This window comes from Lissotriton vulgaris, chromosome 3_1 (assembly GCF_964263255.1).
Source record: "Lissotriton vulgaris chromosome 3_1, aLisVul1.2, whole genome shotgun sequence".
NCBI classification, from domain to species: Eukaryota; Metazoa; Chordata; class Amphibia; order Caudata; family Salamandridae; genus Lissotriton; species Lissotriton vulgaris.
The window spans coordinates 1,217,501,979-1,217,517,444 of NC_141689.1; positions in this window are offsets into that span (position 1 = coordinate 1,217,501,979).

A 15,466-nucleotide genomic window follows, 5' to 3' on the forward strand; every position below is an offset into this window, starting at 1 on the left:
AGGTTTTTTACTAGAAAATTTCTATATCTATGAAATGTAATATTTTTTATAATGAATCCTATATTGTATATTTATTTAATACTATTTTTTTATGTATATTGTTCATGTTTTTTTTTTTTTTACCCTGGAGCGCTCCCGGTACGCCAATCCCATGATGTCGGGCCAAAAGAATGCTTGATACTAATGAATTTAAAGGAGGAGCTTGAAGGTTACCCTCTTGTTGATAGGGAGCCAGTGTAGGTCTCTCAGGTGGGGTGTGATGTGGCTGTGGCGGGGCATGTCGAGGATCAGTTGTGCCAAGGCGTTCTGGATGCGTTGCAGCCACCTCAGGAGTTTTTTGACATTCCTGCGTAGAGGGCATTTCCGTAGTCCAGCCTACTGGAGACGAGGGCCTGGGTTACTGTTCTCCTTGTTTCGATGGGGATCCACTTGAAGATTCTGTGGAGCATTCGTAGGGTGTTGAAGCAGGATGAGGAGACGGCGTTGACCTGTTTGGTCATGGAGAGGGTGGAGTCGAGGATGACCCCCAGGTTGCGTGCGTGGTCAGTGGGAGTCGGGGCTGTTCCCAGCGATGTCGGCCACCAGGAGTCATCCCATGCTGAAGGGGTGGAGCCGAGGATGAGGACCTCCATCTTGTCCAAGTTCAGCTTAAGTCGGCTGTTCCTCATCCATTTAGCGACGGTCTTCATTCCTTCGTGGAGGTTGGTTTTGGCAGTGTGAGGGTCTTTGTTGAGGGAGATGATCAGCTGTGTGTCGTCGGCGTAGGAGATAATGTTGAGGTTGTGCTGGTGGGCGACGTAGGTGAGGGGCGCCATGTATATGTTGAACAGTGTTGGGCTGAGGGAGGAGCCCTGGGTTACGCTGCAGATGATCTCGGTGGTGGTGGAACTGAAGGGGGGGAGGCGGACGCTCTGTGTTCTGCTAGAGAGAAAGGATGTGGTCCAGTCCAGGGCCTTCTCTTGGATCCCGGCATCATGTAGGCGTGTTCGTAGTGTCTGGTGGCAGACCGCGTCAAAGGCGGCTGACAGGCCCAGGAGTATGAGGGCTGCTGTTTCTCTGTTGTCAATCAGGGTCCTGATGTCGTCGGTGGCGGCAATGAGGGCGGTTTTGGTGCTGTGGTTGCTGCGGAAACCAGACTGGGATGGGTCCAGGATGTTGTTGTCCTCGAGGTAGCGGGTCAGTTGCTTGTTGGTGATTTTTTCGGTGACCTTCGCCAGGAACGGGAGCATGGAGATGGGAAAGAAGTTCTTGAGGTCCTTGGGGTCCGCCTTAGGTTTCTTGAAGAAGGCGTTGATCTCGGCATGCTTCCAGCTCTCTGGGAAGGTTGCTGTCTCGAAGGAGGTGTTGATGACTTTCCGGAGGTGGGGTACGATGATTGTGCTGGTTTGTTGAAGACATGGGGTGGGCATGGGTCAGATGGGAATCCGGAGTGGACAGAGTTCATGATTTTGACGGTGTCATCGTCGTTGACATTGGACCATGCGGTCAGGTGGCAGGTGATCGCAGCGGTGGGGGTCTCGGAGGTTGGCGGGGCAGTCGTGGTGTTGAAGATGTCGTGGATGTCTGCGATCTTGCGGTGGAATTAGGTGGCCAGTGAGTCGCACAGGTCCTGCGAGGGCGGATGTCGTTATTGGAGCTGGGGTTGGAGAGTTCCTTCACAATGTTGAAGAGCTATTTGCTGTTGTGTGCGTTGTTATCTAGGCGGTCCTTGAATGCGGTCCTCTTGGCAATTCTGCTGAGTTGATGGTGTCTGCGGGTGGTGTTCTTGAGGGCCGTGTGGCTGTCTGCTGATCGTTCGCGGAGCCAGTTCTTCTCTAGTTTCCGGCAAGTATGCTTGGAGGCCTGGAGGTCTTCAGTGAACCAGGTGGCTTTCTTGCTGATGTGGCTGTTGGAGGGTGTCTTGAGCGGGGCGAGGGTGTTGGAGCAGTCGTAGATCCACTGTCGGAGGTTGAGGGCGGAGGTGTCGGGTTCGGTGGGGTCGGTTGGTGGGCTCTGGGCGAGGGCGGTAGCTAGCTGCTCTTCGGTGACATTTACCCAGCAGCGGCGAGGCATCTGTTGGGCTTCCTGAAGGTAAAGTGGACTCAGCGGTGGTTGGCCCAGTGGGGTTCGGTGGTGTTGTTGAAGGATATGTGGGGGCTAGTGGTGAAGATGGGGTCTAGCGTGTGACCAGCGGCGTGGAAGGGTGTTGTCACAAGCTGTTTGAGTCCGAGGTTGGCAATCAGGGTGGTGGAGTTGAGGTCGTTGTTGTTCTCGAGGTGGAAGTTCAGTTCCCCGAGGAGGATGTAATCTGTGGAGGCGATGGCGTGGGTGCTGATAAGGTTGGTGATGGAGTCGCTGAACTGTGGTCTGGATTCAGTGGGTCTGTAGATGAGGGTTCCTCTGAGGGTGGTGTTGGGGTCGGTGTGAATCTGGAAGTGCAGGTGTTCGGCGGTGCTAAGGGTGTCGGTGGTGCTGGTCGAGACGCTGAGGGTGTTCTTGTGGACGATGGCAATTCCACCTCCTGTTCCGTTGGTGCGGTCTCTGCGGGCGATCTTGTAGCCTTCCGGGATGGCTATGGCGATGTCAGGTGCTGAGGTGGGGGTCAGCCAGGTCTCCGTTAGGAAGGCGACATCTGGGGCGGTTGAGTCGAGGAGGTCCCAGATTTCAACGGCATTTTTGCGGGCGGCGCAAGTGTTGAGGAGGATGCATCTCAGGTGGTTGAGTTCGTTGGTTGGTGGTTTCACGGGTTGAATACTGGTGAAGCTGCAGTTCTGGCAGGTGAAGGGCCCTTGGGTGCGATTCGGGGTGGCCTGGTAGCAGGTGTTTTTCTCTTCCGGGGTTGAGGGCGCGGAGGGTGCTCGCGTTGTAGTGTAGTCGGGTGTCGTGGTGTCTTCGGGGTCCAGGGGTTCTGGCGCTGGGCGTGGTCCAGGTGCGGACGGGCGCAGACAAGCTTGCCTTAGGCACGCCTACGGTGCGCCAGCGGCGCGGCCGCATAGCGGCCCCCATATAAGGGGATGTGGGAGGGAGGAGCAGCTGGGAGGTGGGAGCGGGGTGGTGAATGGGAGAGCAGGGTCGCAGGGTCGCTGGGAGGCAGGGACAGGAAGGGACGGGAAGGCGAGATGCAGAAGGCAAAAGGGACGGGCAGGGATGCTAAACAGTCAACAATGCAGGGCAACAGAGATCAGTAAACAGTGATGAAAAATAAAAAGGCACAGTACAGTTAGGAGAAAAATGACAAAAACAAGGAAGAAAGTCACTGTACAATTTTACCAGCGGAGGAGGGGGTGGCGAACTCACGAGGTCGCAGCAGCTGGCTCAAGGCAGACACACACAGGTGGAGCTGTGCGGTGTGGGGGGGGCGGCCTGACCTGCAAGCAGGGTCACAGGTCGCTCCCTCTACCGCGCAGCGGCCGCCATATAAGGGGATGTGGGAGGGAGGAGCAGCTGGGAGGTGGGAGCGGGGTGGTGAATGGGAAAGCGGGGGGCATGGCCGCAGGGAGGCAGTGGCAGGAAGGGACGGGACGGCAAGCTGCAGAAGGCAAAAGGGGTGGGGTAGGGGTGCTAAACAGTCAACAATGCAGGGCAATAGAGATCAGTAAACAGTGATGAAAAATAAAAAGGCACAGTACAGTTAGGAGAAAAACAACAAAAACAAGGAAGAAAGTCACAGTACAATTTTACCAGCGGGGGGGGGGCGGCGAACTCACAAGGCGGCAGCAGCTGGCTCAAGGCAGGCACACACAGGCGGAGCTGTGCAGTTTGGGGGGGGGGGGCGGCCTGACCTGCAAGCAGGGTCACGGGTCGCTCCCTCTACCGCGCAGCAGCTGCCATATAAGGGGATGTGGGAGGGAGGAGCAGCTGGGAGGTGGGAGCGGGGTGGCGAATGGGAGAGTGGGGGGGGGGCAGGCCACAGGGAGGCATCGGCGGGAAGGGACGGGACGGCCGAGATACAGAAGGCAAAAGGGGCAGGGCAGGGGTGCTAAACAGTCAACAATGCAGGGCAACAGCGATCAGTAAACAGTGATGAAAAATAAAAAGACACAGTACAGTTAGGAGAAAGATGACAAAAACAAGAGAGTCACAGTACAATTTTACCAGCGGAGGGGGGTACACTAAGGGCAAGACAATGCGTTTCGGCGTTTAGCCTTTATCGAGTGATGTGACATTAGCAATTTCCCTTAGAAATAAACAACAATGTTTATCGACATAGGAGAACTACTGCTATAATTCTCCATACACTTCCATTATTACAGTCGATCTCCCGCAAGATTTCAAAACAATCAATGATTATAAAAGGTAATTTCCAAATAATCTTCAAAGGGCATAATTTAGCAGCGACCTCAAATAATAGTAAATGATAAATATAAGTTGAATTGAAATCATAATGAAGACACCGCAAATGTGTGTTTGTATACTTTGTGCAATAAAGTTACACATGATTCCGCACAAAAAATGGCTATGCGCTCTTCACGCTACCAATACTTTTGTTGTAGCCATTGTAATTCTTAAATAGAAAGGTACAACACAGAAGGATCTACTGTTCAAGGACGTGCATAAACAATAAGCGGGTGCCACAAACAAGAATGATGACACACCAAGAATGATTACTACCTTTAGTAATGGGGCAACAAACTTGAGGAGAATTATGAAAGCCCATTGGAGTCTACTCATAGCCGACCCCATAATAGGTAAATATGTCGGCCTGAGTCCCAAAATCACATATAGCTAAATCTCTAAAAGGCTTCCTAGTCCCCAGCTACCCCCATGAAGTTACCAGTTCTCATTGGCTGAACCCCCCGAATGGTTTTACAACCTGCGGGTCATGTAAGGCATGCCATAATGGTGTAAATCGCAAAACTTACAAAACAAGGTCAGGAATAACCAAAAGTATTACCAAAATCATCAACTGTAATCGTGATTTTACCATCTATGCTTTGGAGTGCCAGTGTGGATATTACTGCGTGGGCAGCACTAAGCTTCCTCTGAAAAAACACATCCTGCAACCCCTACGAGCGATAACAAACCGGAATAAAATTACCCGGTAGCTCAACACTTTGCCCAGGTACACAAAAGCGACAATAGGTTGTTGAGCTTTTTTGCCATTGACAGAATCCTACCCCATGTTCGGGGTGGTGATAGGGAGAAAAATCTCAGAACACTAGAATCCAGATATATATTTGATCTGAATACCAAAACTCCAAATGCCCTGAATAGTGGAGAGGAACTGGCCACACATATTGGTTGCTTATCCTTTCACTCTCAATTGCAATTTGCTTTCTTTAATAATTACATTCGGATAATTTCACTCCATCACAGTTTTAAATAGGAACTTAACAATCAGGCCTTTGTCTGTATCCCAGGAAGATTTAACCATGAGGGTAATGATTAGGAACACATTTGTGCACCAGTTCAGATAATTGTCAAGGATTATTGGCCAAGCAACTGAGTACAAAGAAATAAAGAGGTACCCAGTAATCCTGACACTTCACATGAACATTTGAAGCAGAATGGTAAGCCAAATAGTGGAGAAAACCTTGACCCAAAGGCAATCCATATTTCTTTTCTGTTAAAAGGAATCTCAGATACACAGTAACACTGACATTACACAGGAGGAGCATGGCCAAATGGCGACTAGAGTAGAAGTGTAAATCAAAACTCTAAGTGGTGTCTTCCATATTCCTGCTTCTATCCTACAGAGTGGAGCATGCCGAGCAAGTTGTAGGGAGCCACCAATGAAGTTAGACTGTCTTGTGGGGAGTGGGAGTCTGGGCCAGACAAAGACTAGCTCAACCTTGCAGGCTACAGAGGGTGACCTCAGCTAGTTGAGGTGACCCTCTGGTGGCAGTAGATGTGGCACTGCATCTTTAGATGGTCCAGTGTGCTTGTAATCAGCTGTCAGGCACACCCATGCATCTGAGCTTCTGGACCAGCATTCTGCCAAGCAACCTGGAAGTGGCCTTAGGCGCTGAGTGTGACTCATTACTCAGAAGTAGCCACGTTCCCTGTGCTGGGGCTGGTAAGCACAGAGGCTTCCCCCTCCCAATCAATGCCCACTGAACTATGAATAACAAATATTTTATTTACAGAGCATTATCTTTAGGCCCTTCTACCCCCCACCCCCACCAAGGAGAAGGGACCAAACACATTATCGATCTATGGATGCCAAGAGTGTCACATAGCCAGGTTAGAAACAATGCCATTTTCATGCTCACGTTTCTTAAGTTGCCTTCTTTCTGCAAAACTGTGACTTTTGACAGTCATTTGTGTAGGTGTCAATGTAGGATACGATTCTCCAAAACTGCATTTGCTTTCACTTTAACTTTGTAGGCACACTATCATGACACCTTGAACATTCAGTGCGATGTATAAAGTTCACTGCTTATACCTCATGACTTATTTTTCCCTGTAGGCGACAATGCTATTTAGCTAACAAAAACAATTGCAGCCTGACAAAGACTTTGACATGCCAGTGTGGGCACTGTTTATTATACATTTATTTGAACCTACTTTCTTGTTAAAATCAGAGGAGCACTCTGCTGACACTTCAAGGTCGTGGCATGCCAGAATTCCAGCTCAGCTGACTCCAGTCACCTCCAAGAGGGATGTCTCGCTCTACAGCAAGACGGACAGCCTGATTACACTTGCCCAGGTAATGGGGAGTTAGATCACCCAGCAGGGATTCTTGGCAGATCACTCACCCAATGCAAAGCTAGGTTAGGGAGCATTAGCTAGGAATATAGTATATTACACTGCATATAGGCCTGCATATATACATTGTTTTAGCAGAATGGTGTAATTATTCATTCTTTCCACTGTTCTTGTATTACTAATTATGTTAATATGTTTCTTTCTATTAGTAATTGTAGCACACACATTTTATTAAAACATCTCACTGTCAATAAATATTGAAAATGTAGGATGTGTATTTCTTGTATATTTCCTTTGGGTATGCATGAGAGTCCAAACAAAAGGGTTCTAGATTTGTTACCACAATTTTCTTGGGGAGTCCGGATTGTCATGCTCTGAATTTGCACACACATTTATTACCCTTTAAGGCTAGGGGTGCGAATGATGCACTGTGTGCTAGCAGGACTATAGGCCAACATCTCATGAGGGGGTGCGGGGAATCAGACTCACACCATCCCATCATTTATGTTGCCCAACAAATGCACAGTTTTACCACACAAGATAAAAGCCATATGACATGGCGTTGCCAACGTTAGAGTTTGGGCTCATATTTAATGGATCGTCTGAGTAGTTTTCTTTTGTATACCCAAAGAACCCTACTTACCTACTATAGGGAGACATTCAAGGTCTCCTCCTCAGCTGAGTATGAGACCCCTCTGTATTGGCTGTTGGTTGTTCAAGCTTTAACATTTCAAAAATGGTTGTCTTGTAGTGGTACTGTCACTGATTTCAATATACTCTGATGGCCGCACCAGCAGCAATATACAAAGCTGAAAACTGCAGGTATGCACTTACTCAGATGCAGCAACAACATGGTCTCACACTCAAGGCTGGGTAAGTTACCTTCCTGTTTGAGGCTCACAAAACATTTATTCAGAGGTGTCCTATTCAAGAGTTAAATTCTCAGCAGCAGACCATCACTTGAGATTGTTTCATACATACACTGCAACTCACCTTCCACATAACTACACAGTTTATGAAGATCCAGATATACCACTAACACACCAAGAACACCAAAATTGGTTTGATGGTGCTCTACCACACACAATAGAAGAAGTTAGACTTGACCCCCCTCAGCAACGAGGGAGCTACATTGCCAGTCTAAGCAAGCAAAACACCACATCAAAATATTGCTACTTTAACAGCTACACAAGTAGGAACATTATATAATAATTTAGTCAGAATATATAGAAGCCTGACACAGTTCATTATGCAATCAATGACTAAATCCTGTGAGGGCTGCTCAAACTGCACAACCATAGTTGGCTACAACGGGCATCAGCCCACAAATAATCAATGCAGTTTTTTTGTTTAAATTTGTTCATTAGATTTTAACAATTTAGATACAGAGAAGCACAGGTTCATTCATGAAATACATGCTTAGATACATTGGCATGGGTTTGGTAGTTGATTATACTTTGGTAGTGATCTTCATACATAAGTGCAGCTGATCATCATTACAGACCCAGGAGTACATGCATATTGAGGTAATCTTGTTTGTGTGTCTTTGGTAGGGTGCCTATAAACATGTACCCTGGTGTGGGAGCTACTCCTATCTTGGTGTCCTTGGGAGTCATGATTTTCTGTCCCCTCAATTGAGCTCCTATATCCTCTGCTAACTAGTGTTGATACCAAACTGCTGTCTTGTATCTCTAACTGGTAATCTGGGTGTTGAACTGGGGTATTGATACGGGTCAGTGGGGGGGTGCAGACGGGAGGAAAGTAGGTCCTCTATCCTAGTTTGCATGAAGATCTAACGGCCTACGGCTGGGGATGTGGGGAGGGGTTGTTGATTATCGCCCCTAAATTAACCTGGCGTTGTGCTCCCATGCAAGAACTGCTATAGGGCGACCCTGGTTCGTGTGCTGTCCAATTCGGTGTGCCTGTTGCGGGGTCCTATTTGTGTGATGGGTGTTGTCTGGGTTTGGGGTGCTTCGACTGGTTCATCCCGTGTGGCTTGCTGGCTAAATTGGTACAGTAATTGTGCCCATTCCATGGAAATGTGGTGTTTGTGTGTTACTTTCACTTCCTCGTCTCGTATCGCTTCCACAAGAAATCAATGCAGTTATGGATAAAGTTACCAAACAAGTCAGCTTGAAGCAGTTCTTTCCCATACGGGACCCCAAGAAAAAGCACAGGAGTCTTATCATTTGCATGCCGATGGGGATGGCCCCGATCTGTAGATGACTGCACCACTTGGGGCACAGTCTACGTAGCAGTATATGACAAAACACATGGTACACCCTCATTAGTTGTTTTGCCAGAAGTTTTGAAACAGATCCTACATGAGTACAGGGCGGCCCCTGCCCAGGACTTGGGTATTAAAAGGATGGGCATTTGTGCTGCAGTGTCTGCCATAATGTTAACTCCTTCTGTGCTCATGACAAGCTCAGCTCGTCATGAGTCACAGTGGAGCTGTGCTCATGACGAACGGCTGCGGCCCGCCCACGTGCTGTTAATTCCCCGCCTGTGCAGGAGAATTTATCAGTGGGCGGTGTTGTGACGAGCCCAGCTCCACTGTGAGTAATGATGAGCTGGGCTCGTCACGAGCACAGCCGTCTCGCGGACCCCCCCCCCGCACTGTGGGGGAATAACCCCCGCAGCGAAGGGGTTAAGTAACATTAGAGGGGAAGCAGCAGCAGTGGGTATATGTCAGTGCCTAAGTGATTTGCCTCCAGGATAGCAGTAGCGTGATTTACAAAAAAGCACTGCAGAAACTTATGCAACAGTGGGTAGAGATAATTTAGGAGCCAGACCTGGTAAACCACAAATTAAGAGTAATTCTGAAAAGAATAATTCAAAGCAAGCAGCCAATTCTTCAACTAAGAAGAAGTGGGATAATAAGAAAAACAAAGACAAGACTAAGTCACAGGGTGGTTCTCCTCACCAGGAATCCACTGAAAAGTGCTATAATCTGCAGATCTGTGAAACTATCAAAACGGTATAGGAATATTGATGCATGTCCATCTTGTTCCTTTCTGGAATCATTTATAAAAGGCTTAGAGAGAGGTGGACGATCAGAGCACAGATCAGAGGAGTAAGTGAAACAGAAGAAGGACTCACAATGCTCATATGACTACATAAAAAAGGAAGACAAACCTAAACAGTCCAAGACTCAATTTAAAAAAAAAAGTGTCAGGCATCAAAGTGAAGAATTCCATAGATATTGAGGACAATGCTTCTGAAAGGGAAAAGGGCTCTGACCATGCTGGACAGCGTGGCAGAAGTCATGATAGTTCGCCAGAACCATATGGATTGTCTGGCTGCAGTAGCATTGAGCAACTATATCCAGGTGGAAACACCGGACTCGAGAGTGAGTGTTCTACATGAGGTATACAAGATGGAGCTCCAAACCAAAAGGGAATATACAACGCCCAATAAATATTCTCCTTTGGGAGAACCTGTCATTCAGCTACAACATTCTCTTGTCTGAAAAGGATTGGCCACCAGATTTCTAATGGACTGCCCAAAAGGGGAAACAGTGACTTTACCTGCTTCTCCAACCTAGTCCCAGAATCAGTTAAACATTCTTACGCCAAGGAGGGGGCGTTAGCACTGGATGCCTGTTATACCAAATCCATGTGGGATGGTATGACTGTTCCCCATATCACATAATATCAGTAAGGTCAAACCCACAGCCTCAATGAGAGTACCCCAGCAAAACGATGCCAAAAATCAAGTTAGAGAAATTGTCAGGCAACTTGAATACCAAGGTGTAATAGAAATGTGAACATATCCTATGAATAATCCTCTATTTCCAGTAATGAAACCAAACCATACATATTGCATAGTATTAGATTACAGACATCTAAACACAGCCACAAGTGCATTATCAGTACAAAATGCACACAGGGCAGCACCAATGAACAACATAGCACTAGCTCCTGCATTATACCAATTTCATGTAGGGTAGGATGCAGAGTCACCTGACCATGATATCCCAGTGAAAACGACTCCAAATTGACAGAGGCAGTACACCATAAAACATGACACAAAAAAGAAAGCAAGTCATGGAGATCTTAGATTAACTTGAATATCAAGGTGTGATTGAGAATTGCACCTCTTCCGTGAATAATCTTTTGTTTCCCCTAACGAACCCCGACAATTCATACAGTCTAGTTTTAGAATACAGGCATTTGAACACATGTACAAAAACATTTGCCGTACTAAAAGCATGCAACACAATGATGAATAACATTGTGCTGAAAAAATATAAAACAACACTAGATATCTCAAATGGATTATTTTGCCAAAATATAGCACCTGAAAGCAGACATTTGACAGCATTCTCGGCCCTAGGCTCTTAACGCCAATTCTGTAGACTGCTCCAAAGGTATAAGAATAGCCCCAGGTTGTCTTCAGAAAGAGTATTGGAGTTACTTCACAATTTTGATGAGGAGGCATTGTCATATGTAGATGATATTTATCTGATGGAAGATGAATTATTGGATCATTTGAAAAGGGAAAACAACACCATTCTGGGATTCGCCTCTGAGTGCTACCAATGTAACTTTAAAAAATCGAAAATTGCCCATCTCAATTTCCTATTTTTAGGATATGAGCTCTCAAGTGAAGGGAAAAACTTGCAGCTAATTTTTTTGAAAAATGAGCGCTGCTTCAACCTCCAAAGACTTACAATCCATTTTAGGATTCTTAAATTTTGGCAGAAAATACAGTTTGGATTACGCAAGAAAAAGTGAAACCTTTCTAAGACTTAATTAGACCTTATTTTTCAGTCCGACATTGGACACAAGCTCACACAGAAATACTCTGTTCCTTGCAAGCTGACATGATAGCTTCCAAACACTTACATACATGTATAAATACCACGAATTTGGTGATCTGTGTAATAGCGGGCCAATCAGGATACACATACCTAATCTTCAAAGAAGGCAAAACGGTATTAATTGCATACGAATTCCATTTGTATACAAATGCTGAAATGTGTTTTGCATCAACTGAAAAAATACTGACAGTAGTACAGACTGATGTACTGAGAGAAAGAGCACTAGCTCAGGGGAAATGGATAATTGTGGTAACTCCAGTACCAACCTAAGAGGCTGTCACAAACGCAAGCATTCCAAAAGCGAAAGCACTGCATACAAGATGGATTCAATGGGCTAATTCTCTCACTGCAACAGATGTAGACTATAAATTTGATTCTACATTAAAAACACAAACATTCTTGCAGTATGAACAAGAATATCCTCCCCCGAATGAAATAATGCCTCTAGATCAGTATGAATACATAATATACACTGACGGATCTGCTCAGTCAGCCGTAGGAAGTAAACAGCAATACAGCGCTGCATGTGCGATTGTAAAGGGATGTATGCGGGACGGCAAGTTCCATCCTAGCAATACGCAGACACAGTGTCTAAGGTGCACGGCATGGCTGGCAGAGCTAAAAGCCCTAATACTGGCACTAAAATATACAGATCGGGAATTCCACACACTTATTTGTGTGATTCATTTTACTGTGCCCAGTCTTACAATGAATATCTACACTATTGGGGTCAGAATGGGTTTAGAGATTCAAAAGGTTGCACAATAAAACGCAAGTTGCTTTGGGAACAAGTGGTAGAGCTGAAAAAAGGCTTGCCACGGGCTCACGTGATTCATACGCTGAGTCAGCAGCGTGTTGGCGTGCACGTTGAAGGGAATTCATTGGCTGATGAATCTGCCAAGGTGACAGTGAGAACCGCTGCCATTGCTGGATCACTCGTTATAGCACGAGAATAGATGGACAGATAATGGTAGCTGTCAACGTAACATGTAGTAACAGCTCGGCCTTGACAAAAGGTGTTCCACTCAAGTATTCCTACAAGTTAGTTGCACAAAATATTCTGTATGCTCAAATTAGAGAAGTGGGAGCTAGAGTAATACCAAACGAGGATCGCAGATTAGGTTCAATTCTAGCTGCACACAAGGTTCTGGGTTCAGCACACGTAGGTATTACTGCAACAGTTTCGCTACTGAAACAACGTTATTGGTGGCCAGGTCTTACGAAACAGATCAAGGGCTTTGTCCTTAAGTGCGACATCTGTCAGCAGATGAAGGATTCCACCATAGCATCTCCACCACAGACACCATTACTGATATCAGACAGACCTCTCGCATGTGTCTATTTGGAACACTGTGGCCCCCTACAATCCTTAACAGCAAGAGAATTAGATTTGGGTGGCAGTTGGGTCAATCACCTATACGGGGTTGAAGGCACTTAATAACGTGCCTAGACGTTCCCTAGGAGGCCGTACTTTATATGAGGTCCTGTTTGGGACTAGAGTGTGGGTACCCAACCTCGATTGTGGCAGCACAGTGGTGGATGAAAAAGCATTTGACATCAGTGATCGTTTGGCTATTTTACTGGAACTCAATTAATTCCAGGCATTACAAAGCAACATCCAAGTAAAATGCACCACCACTGGGGAAGTGAAAGATGTTCCGGCAATACCTGCCTGGGTCCCAAAGATCAGGGACCTAGTCAGAGAAAAGATTGTGGACAAAAAGAATTTGGGATATGTTACAGAACGCCTGTACCTGTCCTGGCAGTCGAAGCAACAAGAACAGTTCTTCTTCCACCTCTTACTGGTATAAAAGAAAAGAGATTTGTCTCTAATGATCTGATCAAACCACACTATGTGGCCGATACTGAATAGCAGGCCACGTGGGCTTCTAGGTAGACGTTGACTTCCTCCTGCTACCATACAGGAGGTTCAGACTGGAAGGTTAATAAGGTTTGAAGATTCTACTATACGATGTAACCGGGTAACCAACAATGGAATGGAACTAATGCCTACTGAAATTGAACAGCAACAAAATACAAATGAAACACAGATCTCAATACGGCCTAATACCGACATCTATGTGAATATGTCTCGAAACGAGCCATCTGCCAGTTCAACAAAACCTGCTGAGCTACCAAAGATAGATCGAACTGCATCTGGCTACTTCATTGATTATGATACCTTTCTCTGGCTCCAAGTGAGCCTCAGTCACTGCCAGCTTCTGTTGCCCACAAAGAAAAAATATACGATCTCCACCTTTGGTTGAAAAATACTTACTTTGTTTCTCCCTGGCTACAGCTCTGGCTTGCGATTGGTCTACTTTTACTAGTTCTTTGGATAGGTGTAGTGACTGTCTTTTTCCTCCTCCTAAATGGACTCTAGCTCCCAGAATGCTCCGCAGTACCACATGTGAACTTGGTCCTGAAACCACATACATCACCTCATTGTGAACAAATAGACCTATCCTTTGTGAACATTACACCAGTTCCTGTTCCTGAAGGAATAGGTTGGGATAGAGTTCCATATGATGTATTTGGTCCCACTGAACCTTTGAAAATACCACATTTAATTAAAATGTCTTTGAATGATATTATCACCACCAGTACTTTCTCTGATGATTGGGTCTTTGAAACTGTGAATAGCATGCTGTCTGATTTAGAACAATCTTCTGCATTCTCTAATAGTGAATTGTATGATGATACATCTGATTTTGAGATCAATGTTATCTCCTTGCACACCTGACTTGTCAACAATGGTTTAAGCGTAAGTTCTTTTTGGCGCAATCCTTGACGCACTGTGTCTTTCAGTGCCTTCCAATGAATTGTGCACAATGTGTGATCAACAAATCACAAAGGACGCGCTCCTTTCACGAGAAACAAAGGAGTTTCTTCACTCACTCATCATGTAAAGGTTACGATTTTTCCATCAATTCCATAAATTCATGAGTCTTTAGTTTTATGAGATCATAAATTCTTTTATTTGTTCATTTCTTATCATCCTGTTCAAGGTGTTTCAGGTAATTCGTTCTAGTCATGAATATTACGTTGCTTATAATATGCCCAATGCATTTCGGGTTAATGGTCTAACCCTTCATCAGGGGCCTGTGAAATGAAAAACATACAGGACCTTAGCATTCAGAAAAACACCAAGTACATACATATTACAAAAATATTAACCAAGAAACAATAAAGTCGCTGCAGGGCAATGTACATGTATCACGGCTGTTGCCATAAACACAAAAACATTTTCGAAGCATTAAGGTGCGTGTGCACACTCTTTACCAGGTTTAACATGATACTGGGGCCAGCCAAATGTGCATGTGAGTATGGGATTGCTCGAGAAAGCCAGACTGGCGTAATACTAAATCGTATCATCTAGTGTATTTAGAATGAGTACTAGCGTATGCAGTGAAATATAACCAAACCGGTATATTGCTGGAAAATTGAGGAACGCAAAGTGTGGTTACCCTAAAGCTACGAAAGAGCAGCATACAATGGCAAAATTTAATGTATACGGCTGATTGCAAGACGAAAAATGAGGACGGCGGGGTGTAAAACTTACTGCAAGCAACGCGTTGTGCTCGTTCCTTTCCGGGTACGGGATCGGATGGATGAGCACGAAGCCAATCACAAGGCTTCTTGTATTGTGAGATGGGTCACGTTGTGTATCTTAGTGCCCGTTAGTTATCGAACAAAAACTACGTTATAGCGAAAAAGTACCGCACTGTTAGGCAACAAAGGAGGTTATGATGGAAAGGCTTCACCTGACGAGCAGGATGGTTAAAAAAGCGCTCGGTCAGATTTCAGTCTTTTAACGCGGGCCTGGTAGCCATAGCAACTAAAGAGAGGCTTGGCTATTGGATGGAGGTGCCGATCACATGATCGATGAAGTCGAAAAGAATAATAACGTTTTCAGAATACTGCAGATTAAGACGTGGGGTTTCTTAAAAAAATGCAATCAACCTAACATATCGAAAAAAAGGTAAAGTGAAACCCGGATGTAGTACAAATATT